General features: G+C 44.4%; 1 protein-coding gene across 5 annotated transcripts in view; it reads right to left on the bottom strand.

The window, feature by feature from the left end:
* RAD54L2 (RAD54 like 2) overlaps positions 1-17,339 on the bottom strand; it is a 67,811-nt gene extending 50,472 nt beyond the window's left edge. For 2 of the 5 annotated variants that reach the window (XM_051627385.1, XM_051627392.1), the window contains exons 1-2: positions 17,234-17,339; positions 2,039-2,147 (exon numbers count right to left, since the gene is read on the bottom strand). The gene's annotated coding sequence lies outside the window, so the exon portion shown is untranslated. Of the gene's footprint in view, positions 1-2,038; positions 2,164-2,998; positions 3,076-17,233 lie in introns of those variants that run through there. The other 3 variants (XM_051627386.1, XM_051627388.1, XM_051627387.1) reach the window with 3 other exon arrangements.
* Between the last annotated feature and the right edge of the window lie 1,758 nt (positions 17,340-19,097).

Below are 19,097 nucleotides of genomic sequence, written 5' to 3'. Positions count from 1 at the left end.
ATTGCATTGCTTTTAAAAGCAATTTTATTTGATCATATTAAAATAGAAACTGGCTTCTTACAAATCAACTCTTTCCTTTGAAATCCTAGAAACATCCTCACCAGTGAACTGCCCTACCTAGAAGAGCAGTTTGTTTTGCACTGCACAGAAATTCAGGCTATCTGAGGTAAGAAGCATGTGATCAGTTTTGCCTCCAGTAATTACTGATACTCATCTGGATTAACACCATCACAAATGAACAAAATTTTTGCCTTTTACTTTACAGAATCCCCATTTATGTTTTCAGCTCTGGCAACTGCTGTATAAATAGCATTTGCATTCCCTGCATTCCCTGCTAAAGAAAACATTGGGAAAAGGAAACTTTCCTTCTCTGGTCACTATTTCTGCTTACAAAGCAAACAGCATTTCAACATAAAAGCCACTTTCAAATGTGGTTTTACAGGTTTTGTCCCTGGTGCTATAACTGTAGAAAAAAAATCATTACCTGTGAGAGGAATAAAATCCCAAGAAAAGATTTCAAATTACGGGGAAGACCCAATAGTGGGGCATGGCATGTCAGCACTCCAAATTATATTAAATGCATTTTATATAGCAGATTAATTTGAGGCAAATTTGCCCGCCCTGTGTTGAAAATAACCGTACTCAAATGCTAAAGGACAGATTTTTAAAAGTCAGGTCATAGCAGAGGAGAGGTATACCAAGCCTTCTCTTTGTAAGCACCCAAATTATGTCAAGAGATGAGTCAATGTCCACAAGCAAGGAAGACCCAGATAACTGAGAGATCTCACTAGTTTAAGCTCTTCTTATACATAGGTGCCAGAGAAGAAGTTATGTAATAAATCAAGAATAAATTACATAAACAGAAGCAGTGGAGCAGAGAGGAGCGAGAAGGCAAAGAGCTAATCCCCTCTAGAGCAAAGATCAATTGCTGTCACTCTGTGAAGACAAGCTATGGCTTTGGTCACTGAGATATGCTACCATTAGGGCTTACCTCCTTGACGAGCATCCAACAGACTCATACGGCTCATAAACAACGTTTGCATCCTTCAGAATGAGGAAAACTGCATGTTTTGATGCTGAAAGGCCTAGCTGATTTATACTGTTTTCTCAGTATCACCCTATTCACACACTCTTCTCTCTTTGCCTCCCAGATAAGTACATTTCCATTAGGGGGGAATGATTCACTGCCCCTGACTGTGCCTTTGCTCAGGAAACAAGCTTTCCCACCAGCAGCTATCCAGGACAACCCACCATCCCCTGTGAGACAGATGCCAGTCATGTTGAACACTGTCATCAATAGGTCACAAAGTAAACACAACTTAATTCTTCCCTTGGTCTACATCTGCATTTGACTACAAAGCATTGCAGAGAACTTGGAGTTTGTTTCCGATGACTCATCTTTCTTCCTCTTCAGAACTGCACTTGAAATATGAGGTTTTGGTTCATGCAGTTTTTTAGAAAAAGGCAGAATTCAACATGGTTTTCTTCCTCTTTATTCCCTACCCCACCTCCAGCAATGGTAATTACACTAGCCCTGAGAAAGCATTACTTATGCCACCTACAGTTTACCAGAGAAACTTGAACATAAGCAAAAAAAGGAGAAAACCAAAAAATCCTGAAGTAGGAGGAAGTGGAAATAAACAGTTTTAAACTCACATGATATGAAGATGACCCTTAGCATATGTTAGGCTCAAGTTGCTCCAGTCTGTCAAGCAACCAGACATCACACTAATTTTTATTGGATTCCACTGGAGATTAAATAAATCCATTAAAGGATTAAAAACTGTCAGAAACAGGGGTTTCTTTCAGAGTCAGTCCCTCCAACAGAATATTCTACTTGCACAGTGCTGGAAAAACTTATGGTAAGTGCCACTTATAAAGGTCACTTCTCTGCTGATTTTGAGAACAAGGTCATCAAAACTTGTCAATCTTTTCCTTTCCCACTTAAACAGGTAAAAATAAAACACCGATCCTTATCTACCTTGCACAAATACATATGTTTAAATAACACTTAAGATTGACTCTATAGGCAGCTCACATGGAAAGCAACTGGATGAAAAAGCCTCCTGTGGTTTTGTCCTTAGTAATGGAAGCTCCTCTTTGGTTGCATTTCGCTGGCTCAAAACCTCCCAATGGTTTGGACAGGCCTGCAAGGAAAAAGAATGTAGCTTACTGCCTCTCACCACACAGCACAAACAATCCAACACACTGTTCAGGGGATCATTTGCATACACACAAAAAACCCACCACAATTAGAGATAAGAATTATTTCACAAAAGAAACTGAGCTCTGAATCTCATGATATACATATTACATTTTTAGCTTATAAAATTGTGAGTGTATGACCTCTACATACTTGACCTTGTTTTCAAAAGAGCTTTAAAGCAGCACAAAACAAGTTTGCTTAAGGAGATACGCATATACTAACAGAAAGATAATATATCCTGTGGGTCACCATACCCTTTTGGTAAACATACGCAACTGTCCAGTCCCAACATACATTAAACAGAACATTAATTACCCTTATGAACATGCACAAGCATATCCAGTGCCAGGACAGGAAGGTGCCATTGAAAAGGAACAGATTGGCAAATGATTAAAAAACACAGTATGGTGAATAAGCACCATGACAGTGATCTACAGAAGTAGCTGCTGGCTACTAGACGCAACTCTAAAAGAGTAAAAATGTCACTATCTCCCCCCAAAATGTATAAATTCCCCTAACTTCCATAAATGCTAGCATGTCTTTTGGAGTACTGGTTCTTACTGAGCAGACAACACTGCATAGATATTCATAGCCAGGCAGAATCCAAATGTTATGTTTCCAAGATTCAGAAGCAGAATGATAAAAGGCATTCAGCTGTGATCTTCAAACAACCATAACCTTTTGGGTACTCTTTCTTTCGAAGTTAAGTGGAAGTTTGCTTTCCCCCAGTGACCACTTTTGTTATCCAAGCCCATTTAGTGTTTGCAAATGCTGCTTGGCCGGCAGCCGTACCCAGCGAGCAGGTCCAGAAGGAACTACAGGGAAGCCAGTTCTTCCAGCATCCTCTTGATGTGTCACCATCCTGAGCAAAGGAGACTCTGCTGGAAGAGTCAACATCCCTATGCTCAGCTGCCGCTATCCACCAAAATATACCAGGAACAAAACTTCTTGTCCCATCTCTGTTTCTCCTCCTCTTGAATTATTACTTGGGTTATTGAAGTATTAGTCAAATTACTGAATTATTAGTCTTGAATCAAGGTTGCCAAGTCATCTTACTCAAAATATCAGTTTGTCTAATTGTAGGAATTCCTGATCATTATTGATCTGGGCTGAACTTACAAATTCAAATAGTAACTGTAACTTTTTTTTTGGTGCAACTAATTGGCATAATTAAGCACGGAAACATCATGGTTGGAAAGGACCTCTAAGATCATAGCATTCTTTAACAGAGAAAACTAGTTTCACGGGACTTCCAGAGCAGATTTACCAGAAATGCTGTAATATCTCACTCAATTTCATTCATAGCTCTCTTTCTGTTAGGAATGAAGGAGACTTTTTAGAGGATGCACCTTTTCACCACAATAAAAGCATATATACATTCACAACCAGGTTTCACAGCAGCAGCAAAGCCTAACAGCTCTGCATCTCATTCTGTTAAAATAAGCACTTCACTAACCAGAAGTATTGATTTAGCTGAAATATAAGATCTCTCCTGTTTTTCACAAGTTCTATGGTAAGTACAGGAGGAAGGAAAAGGCACCTCTATTTTTTTTAAGGAAGAATCAGAAAAAAAACCTGCATGACTAAGCAGATCCTCCATTCCCTTAGTGTTCTCTACTCATTATCTGGATCATATTTCTCTCAAGTAGTTAACTATTGTTGTTATAGAATAAACAAATCCAGATCACATAGTAAAGGCCTTAGCTACCAACACTCCTTGGAGAACAGGATGTGAAGTTACAGTGGACTGAAACTTTAAAATGCTGGCTAGGAAAAATCTTACCATGCATTGTCCAGAGCTAAGAGCTTCCCCCAAAAAACACAAACAAACAAACAAAAACCCCAACAAAACAAAAACCAACCAAACAACAAAAACTACAAAACCCAGCTTCCCCAGGAAAGTATTCTCCAGAGATAACAGGACCTCATCACCGGACTGAAGGAAAACCAGAAACAAACCTCTTTTAGGATAAACATGTTTCCCCAAATATCTCATGTCAAAAGCAGCTAACTTCTTCAACCTCAAATCTTCTCCATTTTTTGCCACAGTCAGCTTGTCATCCAGTTTTCCAGGCAATCACTTCACCCTGTTTAGAGCTTGTGATACACTCCAACACAAAGTATTGAAAGGCACTGATTTTGTAAGGTTTAATTTTTGGTCCTGTTCCCTCAATTTTTTGACACCTACGGACAAGCAACTGAAAACTCAACCAACTACACCACTCCTACAATAACTTTTTCATTTAAGAAGATATTCTTTGTTCCTGCTGTCTCCCACACCCCAACATCTTCTGCAAAAACAATCTGACTTTTCTTATTTCCTATACCCAGAAGCTTCTATTTGGTCACTGAGGTGCACTCCACAACCCTGGCACTTTTTTAATGGAAGGAATATACAGCTTGTGCACTACTTCTGGAATGGAGAAGCCACAGCCAGCCACCTTTTCCCACAAGTGTGAAGTAGTGATGCTGCAAGAGTCATCTAAACCTCTGGACAGTTACATCACACTGTGAATGCTGTTTCTCTTGTTTTCATCAGTGAGTGATGCAAATAATAAATGCAAAGACTAAATGAAAGAGGAGAGAGTGATAAACAGAAGATGGCAACCAAAACCTGATGCTAATCCTACCAATTAGAGAGACAGTGACCATGCTCTGACATTGACAGACAGTTTTCAGATTTCACAGACATCAGAAGGGTAATAAACATTTGGCCTTGAATAAATTACCCCTTTCCTCTCTCGGTGATTGCACTTTCTCAGGCCTCAGACACCCTCTCTGCAGCAGCTGCTCTTTCCCACTAGCACAGCCCTGCTGCCCTGTGCCAGCACAACTATCTGCATGGTTGGGCAGCAAACTGGTTCAGCTGAAGAACAACCCAGAAACAAAATTCAGTTCCCAAATGTAATTTAATACAAAGTTGCACAAACAGCTGTGTGGGCACAAAGAACAAACCGTCAGAGGGAGGGAACAAGCAGCCCTGGGTATGGCCTGTCCATAGGACCATGCCCTGAGCAGTCAAAATAGTGCTTCAGAACAGGGGGAGGACAGCATTTTGGTTTGAGAAAGTGAGATGGTCCTTGAGAAAAAAAAACTGTCTGACCTTTGTTACAAACACTGATCAAAAGGATGGTGGATGTATCTGAGATGAGACATGGACATTCTCATGTTTAATCCTCTCATTTGTCCCCTTCTTTAAATAGTCATGGCATTATTCTGTGGTTTGTGTGGAGAGGTATCTATTTCTGAAGTTCATTTTGTTGGCACTTTTTTTAAATTGAAAAATCGATGCAATTGCCACTCAAAGGGCAAAATTACCATCCATCACACCTCTCTCAGACCCTCGCTGTGCACTGTTAAAATCTCTCTCCTCACAGTAAATACTTCCATACTGCCCAGAGCTCCAAGCAAAATATCAACAGACCTCACCACTATAAGTCCTTAACTTTTAACATATTTAATGGTGACCTCTATGAACAGGTCCTTGCAATTACGTGTGGGTACTGGCATTAAAGGGGCAAAGAAAGGACAAGGATCTGCTCTAGGGAGCAGGAAGATAAGCTGCCCTGACCTAGAGAAACTGGTAACTAGCACTGACAAAAGTTTCTCCAGGTCAGAGCAGGTCCTCTCCTAATTGCACTCAAGCAAGACTTGTGAAAGGGACACCTCTGTGTGGTGACAGAGGGAAGTAATGCAATCTGAACCATGAGAACACACGGGTACTTTCTTCAACCTCATGAAGAGAAATCTGCCTTAGCCATTATGCCCTTGCCTGAGATCATGGGCTAATTTTTAATACCTGAAAATCACTTCCTGCAGTCCTCTACCTTTCTCTGTTTTCATATTCTGTCTTACTATGTCTGGGATAATTAGATATTCCTGGGCTGTCGTAGAACACAGAACTTTTCCCAAGACTTTCTTGAGGGAATCAATATTTTATTCTTGTTTTCAGAAACTTTTGCTTTGATCCCAGTGTACACTATACTTTTAAAGTATGTCTCCTGGCATGCACTGCTTTCTCCACTTGAGGACTAGCCTTCCAACAAGAGTGGGGCCTCCCAACCCACCCTACACAACCAAAGACCACTGTGGAGTTCTGGCCATACATACATACAGGCACACGTAGCCTCTCCTGCACGTTCCCTCCTTGCTTTGTGGCTTTGTTTCACTCAACACTTGAACTTGCCCCAAAATGCTCAAGGAGGCATAATCACCTTCACCATGAAGTCCTAAAAGCCTTCTCATCCTTTCTCCTGCTAGAAATGAAGTTGCCACTCCAGAAACCACTACTCTTGGCCTCCATTTTCTGACCCAGGCCACAGGTATTCCCCTCCACATTTTACAGCCTCTGACTAAATAATGTCACAGACAAGTGAAGATACTGGTGAGGAGAGAAGAAATGGGTCCCCTCAGCAGCCCTAACAAAGACACCTGTCTGATACAGGATGTAGAAGTTCCAGCACAGTAGGACAAAATTAAGTTAAGAAAACTGAAATCCTTATCTCCTGAGTTCTACAATCACTCCCGCATCCCCAAAACCTCATCTGGACTCCTGAACCATTAACTCCATTCATCCTCAGTCTTCCCTGCCATAAATAAGGAGAGGAATTAGTTGATAAATCTCATGGGGAGCAGCAGCATGAAACTGATGGGATTTCACAGAACAACTGCCAAAATCCATTTGTTTCCCTCCTGCCCCATCCTTCTTTTATTGTGCTTTTCTACTTTCTAAGGCAACACACACAAATAAAAAGCCACCAATGAAGAAAACAAAAACTAGAATCTGTAAGAGTTCAAAAAGCCCATGAAAGGGAAGGTTTGATTTTCTTCTGGCTAGCAAATTACAAATACAACCTGGCTAACCTGACATCTAAATACAGTAAAATATGAAGTCAAGACAGCAATCTTATTTTTATTCAAGGAAAAAAAACATCAGAAATTTCAACTTTCATATTCATTTTCTATAAGGAAAAGTTTTTTTTTAATTAAGTTTTTTAAAAATACAAGTTGAGGTTTAAAAGGAAAATTAATTATTTCTGGAAATGTAGAAACAGCATCTGTATTGAAAGTTTGGGGGCTTGTACCAGTTAGGAGTTTCCTTAAGGAAATCAGGGAAAAAAGGTTAGCTGAACTGCAGCTTCTTCATCTGTCACTCTACTCCAGTTCTTGTGGTGCAATCCTTGCACAATAATAATAGCTGTAGTTAAAGCAGCAAGGCTTGAAAAACTAGAGATTTCCATTAAAAGCACATGACAGTATGTTTTAAGGAAATGTATATTCCAAATATTTAAAAACTGGAAGACACCTGCAGTAGATTTAGAAAGAGAAAGATCATTACTTTCAGAACCATTCTATAATTCTACAATGATTAAGAGAAAAAGCAAAGACAAGCCTCGAATTTCAGCTGTGTCCTCCCTAGCCTTTTCTGCTGTGGAGACTGAGAGCCCTCCAGAATGATATACAGAGCTCAGAAATGTTGTCTAGACTAGGATTATAATTAATCATTGCTGCCTGGATCTTGCCAACCACCAGAAGCTCGGGGCTGCACAACTAGTTGCATTAAGTCTGCAAAGCTTGCACTGAGGTATGAGACCCCAGGCCAGATGCAAGACTTCACCAGCCCTTTAGTGATGCAACTGCCTTCAACAGCCACTGGCAAGGAGAGAAACACACACATGGGAAGTGCTTTCTAACTTAAAACACTCCTAGAGCAGAAGTAACCATGAAGTCAAAAGATTACTTTAAAAAACAAACAACAAATCAAGAAAATGAAGTCATTGTAAGACTGCAAGTAAAGAAACTGTTCACTTATAACCACTTCTGCCTCTCTTCATTGTCCTCTCTTGTCACCAAAATGGTCAGACAAGATAACACTAAAGAGAGCCAGAGACAGAGGAGAAACACACCCCCTCCAAGAGGCAAGGAAATTCAATTATTAAGATATAAACAGCTTCCCTCAACAAAAGAACTTTATCTCTAAGTCTTCCTGCACAGGGCAGCCCAAGAGTGCAACGAAAATAACTCAAGACCTTGCCTGTCTTGATGAAATAATAAAACATGCAATAGAGCAGGAAAATGCTCTGAGGTGGTAACTTCTTTCAGGACAGACTCTTTCAGAGATAAGGAAGTTATTCTCTTTCCCAAAAGCAGAGCTACTGAACATACATCTGATGTTTGCTGAAAATGTGTTTTCTGCACAGGAGCTGCTTGGTGTACCCACCCATTCCTACCCAAGCTGAGGGAACACCCGGGGAAGAGGCAGTTTAGCAGCAATTTGCCGTGAGCAAAGCATCCAGCTTCTGCAGACTGTTTGCCAGGGCTGCTCCTCTGCCACATGCCTGGCAGGCACCCGTCCTCTGATGGGGGAAAAGATGTCTGGAAAGTTGCCTACCAGGAGTAAGCTGCTGCCAGGACTAGACTAGTTCCCATCACATTCCCAGGAGTTTAGGAAAACATCCCGAACAAACCATCCTAATAGGCCATAGAGGACCCACAGACAATCAATCATTTCCATAACAGCCAAGGCAGGAGAGGAATCAAGTCATCTAGTCCAACCCCCCAACAATAAGAAGGGACATCTCCAACTAGAACAGATTGTTCAGAGCCCCATCAAGCCTGACCTTGAATGTCTCCAGGGATGGGGCCACCACCACCTCTCTAGGCAACCCTTCCCAGTGATCCACCACCTTCATATTAATGAACTGCTTCCTAATGTCCAACCTAAATCTACCCTTCTCTAGCTTGAAACCATTACCTATTGTTACATGCCCTTGTGAACAGCTCTTCCCCAGCCTCTTTATAGGCTCCTTTCAGGTACTTGAAGGCTGCTATAAGATCCCCCCAGAGTCTTCTCTTCTTCAGGCTGAACAACCTCAACTCAGCCTGTCTTCACAAGAGAGGTGCTCCCGCCCTCCCCTCTGATAATTTTTGTTGCCCTCCTCTGGACATGCTCCAACAGGTCCACATCCTTCTTGTGCTGGGGGCTCGAGCTGGACACAGCACTCCAGATGAGGTCTCACCAGGGCAGAGTAGAGGGGCAGAATCACCTCTCTCGATCTGCTGGCCACACTTCTTTTGATGCAGCCCAGGATGCAGCTGGCCCCCTTAACTGCAATTGCACATTGGTGGCTTGTGTCCAGCTTTTGATCCACTAGTACCCCTAGGTCTTTTTCCACCAGGGCTGCTCTCTAGCCTGTCTTCCTGCAGCCTGTATTCATATCTCTGGTTGCCCAGGTGCAGGACCCTGCACTTGGCCTTGTTGAACCTCATGAGATTCACCTGGGCCCACTTCTCCAGCTTGTACTCGCAGTTTTGTTGTTTTTTTTCCGCAGTATGTCTTTCACCACTTTGGCAGACAAGGCACAGAAACTGTTTCTTTTGGTGGACAAGACACACACTGATTTCACACTGGCAGAGAAACAAAAGACAATGTATCCTTACCCATTCCCAGTGAAAACTACCTCCACCACCCTGAGCTCAAGCCATTTCTTCCCTCAGTTACAAAGTAATTTTTACAGAATGTAATTACTTAGCCCCCAACATCAATAATAACAAGTTTACCTCTCACTACTGGTGAGCAGACTTCTTAAGAGCACATTAACAGATTTTTGGGAAGACTGGGGCAGATATTTCAGTTTGTTCAGGAAATTAAACAGCCACCCCTGTCCTTCCCCTTACAGTCCCTTACCTTCCACATTCTCAAAAATGACAGTACTTCCAAAAGAAGAGGTCACATACATTTGATATAAGAGCATGGTTCATACAAGCATATTTATTTCCTTGACACAAAATGTGTAGTTAATAGATTTCAAAGAGTGTTATAAATGAACAATGTAATGAGATCATTTGACTAAGTCCAGTTTGGGCAAGAGAAGAGACCTAGTCTGAACACAACTGGGTGACCTGGTGAATCTGTTTGGCATGTACAAATACTCCTGTACTTGTACGGCGACACGAACACTCATACATAGACAATAACATGCACAGGGCACTTGTGTAAATACTATCCTCATGCATATCTTTCAAATGGGATTTCATCCTGACCTGATGACTTCAAGAGATGGAGACATCCTAATTTCCCTTAACAGTGAAAAGCATCTTCCCAGTGACTTCAGTGGTTAATCACACTCATTTTTAACAATCTGTGCCTTCTTCCTAATTTGAAATAATCTTTTAATTTCCAGGCACTGTTTGCTTTCATATATTTTTCCAGCAAATTGAAGAGCCCTTTGGTACACAGCCTATTTTGCCCACAGAAAACTGAGAAACTTTAAAATGCCTCATGATAAGCTAAACCATTTGAGCACTTCAAGGAAAGGTTTTATAATGAGTGACTTAATTACTCAAGCAACACTGAATGCTACAACATCCTCCTTGCTTTTGAATATTTCTTTAAGAACATTAACATTAAACCTAGTCAAAATACACCCCAACTGATTTGATCACACTGTCCTTATTCTGCATTTCCTGTTATTATGGATATATTTAGTATTTAAATAGTAATTAGCTTATTTAATAGCCTTCATATCACAGTGCTACTCTAAGGACTGTCACAGATCTGCTCCACTCCTGCCATCCTTTCCAAGGTCACTGGTTCCTGGAAGCAGGATTCTTTATTCTAGACCCACAGCCTCCAGTCTTTCCCACAACATGTATAACCTTGTGCTCCAGCTCTATACAAACCCATTTGGCCATATTAGACCCAGTTACCCAAACAATTCAGAGGCCACTGTACAGCTGTCACTCCTTCTTCATGCTTCACCACTCAGCGCATGCAACCTTTACATAATTCACAAATTTGATCAGCTCTAATTCCATGTTTTCTTCCAGGCCACTGATCAAAATACTACAAAGCACTAGACTACTACAAATCCCTGAAAAATCCTCCATTCATATTATTTTCCCCACATCCTATTTTTAATCTAGGTTTTGACTCACTGACCACACATGAAATTGTACCAGTTGAACAAGATTCACTTTGCAACAATATCCTTATTGATTAGCATTGAAAGAGGAATGGGAATATAATTATCACACAAATCCACTATGTAAGTATATGTTTGATCCAGGAGTTTTAATTACAATTTGTTGATCTTCCAGAGCATTGACAGTCACCAACTATGTAGCAGTTTCCTTTATTTCACTAATTTTGAGTAAATCCTACCACCAGCCCTCCCCAGTCAACTCCTTTTTAAGCAGCATTCCACTTTCCATGTTGAGTCAACCGGCTGCACGAGCACCTCCACCCCATTATCCCTCTTTGTCAGGTTCTTAGATTTTTTTGTGTTTGGTTGGTTGGTGTATTTGCCTTTGGGTGCAACACACAACTACAGCACTTCCCTGAAATGGATGAACTGTAAAGCACTTCTTTATTCTGAATTCAACAACTCCAAATACAACCCATACTTAATTGATGCCGAAATCCTGGATAAGATTGAGTTTCTCAGAGACTGCAGAAAAATCTCTGATGAATTACCATTTCTCTAAAACGTTATTTCCTGGGCTCTGATGGGCCAGAACAGCTTTATTTGCAAGTAAAACGTTAGGTAAAAATTTTCATTGCCAAGAGAAGAAGACACAAGTCATGATTCTATTACCTCCACCATGTTTCAGTTCTTTCCCATACTGCCCTTGCCCTACAAACTCTTCATACCTGGCCACCCATACTGGCTAAGTAACAGACTGTAGTGTCTGTTAATCAATTCTGCCCTTGTGGAGCTCCTGCTCTTTGTTAATTAGATCAAGCTAGCTTTCCACAGAGAATGCCAGAGTAAAGTTATCTGTCTGTCATCTGCCAAATCACTACAAAACCTCTTTAATTGCTTCTATAAGTTTAGTGCCTTTCCTAAGGCTCTCTTGTTATGTAAAGCGCATTGTTTTGCACCTTAAGCCTGGATCAAAGTCCTCTCGTTCAGTATAAATTTTGATGTATCTGTAACACAAGAAAGTATGTGGGCATATTGAGCTTTTCCAGCTTTGATTTTCTACTTCTTTGCCAGCAAAAGTCCACCAGTGTAGCATCAATTACAGTGTCACAAGAGAGCTTCTGTTAATATGCTTAATCCCTGGCTAGAATCAGTTATAGCAGTAGAAAGTGTTTTGTGCCAGTGTATTGTATCTCCTAAGACTTCTACCAGTACCACCACATGTAGAGGAGGACAGTGTCACATCAAGTCCTATCAGCAAGAAGCTGGTTCATCTCACCAAACAGGTGCTCAAGAAGCTACGTGTAACTGTACTTCACGGCTCAAACACTCCTCCTAGAACGTAGGACAGTAGCAGAGGGCACTGCTCACAAGGTTTGAATGCTGTGCTCCATGTTTATACCACAAGCCGTGCTGATAACATCTCACATTTCTTCAGCCTCCTTTGGAACAAACTGGCTAAAAGTCTGCCCCTTAAGATTTCTGCACCCTTGGCTGATATCTTCAGCCATTAAGTTATTCAGCACTTCTCTCGAGCACAGAATCAATCCTTCCTCTGGACAGGTACCAGCCTTTATGCCTTTTCTGATGTGTGAATAATCAGGTCTCACTAATACCTCCATTGGTTCATTCTTCCTTTGTTTCTGCAATCAAATTTGTGGATACACCAGCAGAACAGCAGCTTTGGGACAAGCTGACAGGCCACCACAGAGTGCTTCAAATCACTGCCTCTACTTACACATTTTAGAGCATGCTGAAAATGCTGTTATTGAATTTCAGTGATGTAACTTTTTTTTTTTTTTTCCCCTTAAGTGAGTTCTAGATACCTCCCAAATGCCACAATATGTTTGGAGGTGTCAGACTGACCCCAACTCTAGCACTACCGCTGAGCAAGGATAAGATTTAAATTATCACACCTGCTCCAAGATTACAAAAGCACCAAATCAGTCTCGCTTGCAGGACTAAACTGACATCCTGCTATTCCACTTCAGACATAAAATTGAGTCAATGGCACATCTGACCTTCAAGAATTTCCAAAAGCCTATTTTCTATACCTTCAGGTGTTTTTCAAAGCAACAATTCTTGTTAAGTCTTATAAGTTGAAAGCAACATATATACTTTCGTACCTATTTTTTTCCCCCAGAAACTTGTTTCACCTTAAGATATACTAATTTTGTTAGCAAAACTAGTGTTTGCTAATAATGATTGGTAACTTTCTGGGTATTACTCTGAATGAGAAGTCATCAGCTGACTGGAACAATGACTTAAACAAAACAAAAATCCCACCACCATATTCTCAGAAGTCCGACCAGTTTCTAAAGGTGCCTGTTCAATAATTTTCCCCTTCCACGGCTACCTGTAATTTCACCTTCTTCCTTCTCACAGTATGTTATGATACTTGATTTTATCAACTAATTCTGCCCATTTCTCAAATAACAAAGTGTTTCTTTATCATTCCCCTTCATCTTCACAATTCAGTTTCTTATTAAGCATAAAACCCTAGACACTAAAGGTTTCTAAAAGTGAATAAGAAATGAAATTTTCATTCATTATTTCAAATTAACAAAATACCAGATTCTACAAATGCTGTTCTACAAGTCTGAACCTAAATATTGATTTCTACTTCTTCTGTGTTGATGCAAATACTTAATAAACACTGACTGGGGGGGCAGGAGAAAAACTGCAGCTCTATAAATTATTTTGGTTTTATGTAGCTACAAATTTTGCTTAAACACAACAAATCCTTAGCTTGCAATAAGCATTCTCTGAAACAAACCCAGCTGTAATCAACTTAACATACTTGAGAATAAAAAAAAAAATACTATATAGAGATTATTTTGTGTAAACATAAAGCACACATCTCAAAATTATATTTGTGCCAAGTATCTAGGAATATCAAACAGTACTTAACATAGACACTAAGTTCTCCAGAATTAAGTTTAAACTAGGAAACTTTGTCAGCAGAGGATATTTATCCTACAGGGTATTATCTCCCAAAAACTTCTAACCACATGAAGGAAACAAATTCAAAGAAGTGACATGAGTGTAATCACACTGCAACTAACTGCATTCTTTAAAATATTACATCTAAATGTTTCATTTAACTCACAAATACAAGCAACAAAACACGCTTCCTACGCTATTAATGTCTGGATTTTTATTTGATCAAATGAGATTCAATTCAATCCTCACGGGAGAAATGTCACTCCCCTGCCACTCCCTTCTTAACCCAGTAATCCGATACAACTCAAAGAGGTATTTGAAACAATGCAATTTTTGAGAAACAAAGTGACAGGGCGCAGGGGCTGGGAGGCACAGCCAGGCAGGGGATGGGTGAGAGCAGAAGAGTTAGGAAAGGCCAGGTAGTCAAAAGCCACCACTGGTGACAACTGGAATGTGGGGGAAGGATAGAAAAACTGCTGCTCAACATGCAGAAGGTGTAATTTGAAGCATGTGGCCGTGTGTCATGTATGTGCACACATGCACGGTAATGAGGCTCTTTCCAGAGATGCATGGCAGGGGGATGAGAGCCAACAGCTGTGTGTGTGGGTGTACAAATCCATATATGCACACCCATGTATATGCACACTCAAACACAAAACCTAAGGCATGGTGGACAGCAGGCTAATAATGAGCCAGCAGTGCACCCTGGCAGTGGTGTGAGCTAACAGCACACTGGGCTGTATCAGCAGGAGTACAGCCTGCTGACCACACAAGCTCATAATTCCCTCTCACTGAATGCTATTCAGACCCACCTGAAACACCACGTCCAGTTTTGGGCACCAGTACCACAAAGGCACAGATAAACCAGAATGAGTTGAGTGGCTACCAAGACGCTTCACTTGCTGCATGAAGAGAGGCTGCAAGAGCTGAGGCTGCCCAGCCCTGGAGGTTAGCAAGGTGGAAGGTTGAGCACAGAGGGGTGAGGCAGGAGGAAATGAGATACAAACTGCAACAAAGGAGGTTCTGACCTAACATAAAGAAAAGGCTTTTTCCTGTGAACATTGTCAAGCACTGAACAAGAACATATGACTGATTAATCTTTATCTTTGGATGGTCTAAGACCTCAATGAATAAAGCCCTAGTGTGCACTTGGTGTTGATCCCACTCTGAGTAACAGCCTGGACTAGACATCTCCTGAGACCTTTTCCAACCTGAATTATTCTGTGACACAAACTTGGATCCCAGAGAGCACTATAATGGCCTGGTACAATTTTCTATGCCAGACTATACCTCTCAAATATCCACTAAAATGCAACCACTATTGAGATGAGACAGAAAACATCTTGTTTGGTTCTTTCTCAAAAGAGCACATGACATTCCAGTCCAGGATCTGCAATACACTTGAATACCAAAATTGGAATTTCAAGAGATTTTAGGGATGCAGAAGTTACCTCATACAAGTAGAACTCAGTGGATAAACACTCAGCTTTTTTTTTAGAAGAGGAGAGTGTGGTACTCCTCTCAGGTGATGTTAACCTAGAAAATATACATCCACAACAGCTCCTCCCTAAAGCAGCAACTGCCTTTTTCTTGGAAATTTCACATTCAGCACCCACCGTTAATGAACAACCCCTGTATTCTGATGCTGATTAGGTGGCAGGATAAGAAGCTACTCTATTTGCCATGTATATTCAGGATGTACAACTTCACAACAAGGGAAAAAAGCCTCACTTAGCAAACCAATAAAACCACCACAAAGCTCCCATCAGAACCACCTGCCCGGTCTAAGCAGGCTGCTTAGTTTTCATTCCTTCGCAGGGTGCTACTGCCCCTAGAGTAGAACTACCAAAACAAAGGCTGTTTATTTAAAACTAATTGATTTTGCATTGACAGAGAGTGCTCACAACGTCCATTACACTCAGTCAGGGAAAGGAGCTACCACCTCCAGCCAGGCAGCAGGAACATCTTAAACCAACACAGAAGTTTCTGCAGTGATTTGCTATAGGCTAAGCAGTTATTTGGTAGGCACAATGCTTGGATAAGCACACAAAGAATATCCAACGTTAAGAAAGTTAAAAAGCCATGCAAATCTGATCATTAGCATCTTATTGGCATAATAAAGGGGGAAAAGAGCGCCATTATTTTCTTTGAAAATTTTTTTTCCAATTAAAATCCCGCACCTGCGTATAGTCTAAAGCAACCCACTAAGAACTTTTTAAAGCGCCAGTGTTGTACAAATCGATAAAGGGGCAGGAGGGGAAATCAATGGAGTTTACGAGCGCCTCATAAACATGAGCACTGAAACGCCCAGTCACCAGTGTAACCACCACCAGAAGTAACCCATAAACTATTCCACGGAGGGAGCAAGTTTTAAAGCAGTGCGGCAGGATCAAGCGAGAAGAGACAGCAGGTCAGCACATCGAGCCTTCTGCCTCCGAAGCTCACCAAGTCCCACACAGACACCACCATCCCATCACTCGGCGCGTCTGTTTGCCAGTCCCACAGTCTCAGGGACAGCGGGACCGTGTGTGCCCGCCCCGGTGCCCCGGCTCCCTCCCTGCAGCACGGCTGGACCCCGAGGAGCTCGGCGCAGCCCCCCGAGGGGCCCGCCCACACCCAGACCCTCGCTTAGGCCCCGAAACGCGGCGCGCACCGCCCGAAGCTGGGCGGGAGCCGGAGGGGGCCGAGCCGCGCTGCCCCGCCGCTCCCGGAGCCCGGGGGCTCGGCGGTCCCCGCGCCGGTCGTCCCGCTCCCACGGCAGCCGGCGGGGCCCCGGGCGGGGGGTACAGCCTCAGCCCGACCCACACCCCCAGGCTCAGCCCCGGGCCCGGCAGCCGCGCAGCTCCCGGCTTCCCTCGCACCGGGAACCGGCCCCCGAGCCCGGCGCGCTGCCCAGCCCGGCTGCTCGCTGGGGGTGCTCGGTGTTCACCCCATGCCCTCCTCGGGGGGGGGGGGGCATCTCCCCGCCGCCCCGACACTCTCCGCAGCCCGCTCGCCCACCGCCGCAGCCCCCCGGGCCGGGCGGCCATCGCCCCACGCTGCTCCCCGCACACCCCCGGCGGGGCGGGGCGGGCGGCCGCGGGCCTCCGCCGGCGCGCCCCTCCCCAGCGCGCTCCCGTTGTGGCGGCGGCGGCTCCGCACGGCACCGCCGCGCTCTCACCTCGGCGGGGGGCGGCGGGGCGCGGCGAGCCCCGGGAGCTGGCGGCCGCCTCCGTCCCGGCCTCGGCGCTTCAGCCGCCGCTCGGGGGCCGCATCACCAGCGTCCGGCCCCCCCACCCCCCGCCGGAGCAGCCGCAGGATCCCCCGGGCAGCAACAGGCGCCTCCGCCGCAAAGGTTCCGCAGGGCGGAGAAAGGTTCCCCCTGGCCCCACAGGGCGGGAAACGGGGCGGCGGGAACGGGGCGCCCGGCCCGCAGGGGGTTCCCGCTCCCCTCGGCGGCCCCCGGGCTCCGCTGGCCCCGGGACCGGGCTGCTCCCAGCTGCCGGGGCTCTCCCGGCCGCCGGAGTCCCGCGGGCCCCACTCGCCGCCCGGGAGCGGGGCCGGGAGCCCCCCCAGGGCCGGGGCCGGTAGCGGCGGCAGGAGCGGCGCGGCCGCCCCGCGCCCCGGAGGGAGCCTCGGCTGCTTCTGCCGGTGCCGGCGGCTGCCAGGGGAGTCACTGCGCCGATCCCCTGCGAGACGGGAATGGAGCTGCGGAGCCTCCCGGGGTCTCTGCTCCACCATCCGCCCGAGGCGGGAACAAGGCAGCTCGGCTCCCGGCCTTGTCCTGCCAGAGCTTCCAACCCTCCTCTCGTGAAGTTCCACCGGCCTCTCTCAGCCCCGGCCCCAGCGCGGGGCTTCGCGGGGGAGATCTGTCCCCTTCCGTCCAGTCCGGTACAAGAGCCATTTGCACCTACAGCCATTGTCTCTTACTCTGGCCTGAGCCTGGCCCCGCCGCCTCCCTGCCCTCCCCACAGCTACCGGGCCACCTCCACCGAGCCCACCCAAGCCCTTCTGCAGCTGATCTCACCCTGCCCCCTCAGCCTGCTGTGCCCAGCCCTTTCACAGCCTCCACTTAAGGACTCGCTTAAATTCACCTCCTCCATGTGTGGGGACGGGGGGACAAACCAGCGCGCAGCCCTTCAGATGTGATGGCGCGAGCACCAAGTCGAAGGGGAGCTCATGGATCATCTCCAGCACCCTACAGCCCTGGTGGCAGCCAGGACCCGGTGCTGACACCACACCCCGTGCAGCAGCAGGGCCTGATGTTCCCTTTGTTAGAGGGAAGAAAAAGAGCAAGACCAGCAAAAAGTGCCTGTCTGGTTCTTCAGGCCCGCACTCAAATATGCAGAGCATGAAGAATAGATGTGGGAGCCTGGTATCTGCCTCTGACTATGTAGCATCAGCCTGGGCATGGTCAGTGTAACTCAATCCTTTGTCCTTCAGGGCTCTCCTGGATTTCAGAGAAGCCAGAGCTGATCCAGAGCAAAAGGACCATGACACCATGGGAGCCATCTCACAGCGTGCCCCTGGGGACTTTGCAAAGGCATGAGGAACCACAGAAAGCCTTCACTCTTCTCCCCACCTAGATACATCCAAATCATCCATAGGACATTTGTCTTAAACCTGACACAAAATTCCAGGTTTTCCTTCCCTGCCCGTCACACAGAGGAGATGCTCAGAGAGAGAGGGATGATGGCAAAGGCCTCAGAGGCAGAAAGGAACAAGTGCAAGTTATAGCAGGCAGAAGATCCCCCAGCAGAGCAGTAAGGAGTTCTTTTTGGCTTTTTTTTTTTTTTTGTTATGTTGTAATGTGGAATAAATGTCATGTTTCAGGGATTTTCTCCACAATAGCACTGACAAGCATGGTTCAGTAAGGATGGCTGCTACAAGGGCTGCTGTGAGCACTCCAGTAGCTAGCACCTTCTCATGATTTCTATGAAGTAGCTAAAGAACTAAAGCAGCTAAAACAGACCTAGAAAATTATTAATTTCTACAAATATCTAACCGTTACCTTTCAAAGTCAATGAACCTTTGCAATCAGATAT

Source organism: Apus apus, chromosome 9 (assembly GCF_020740795.1).
Source record: "Apus apus isolate bApuApu2 chromosome 9, bApuApu2.pri.cur, whole genome shotgun sequence".
NCBI classification, from domain to species: domain Eukaryota; kingdom Metazoa; phylum Chordata; class Aves; order Apodiformes; family Apodidae; genus Apus; species Apus apus.
This window is presented reverse-complemented; position numbering and strand designations above follow the sequence as displayed.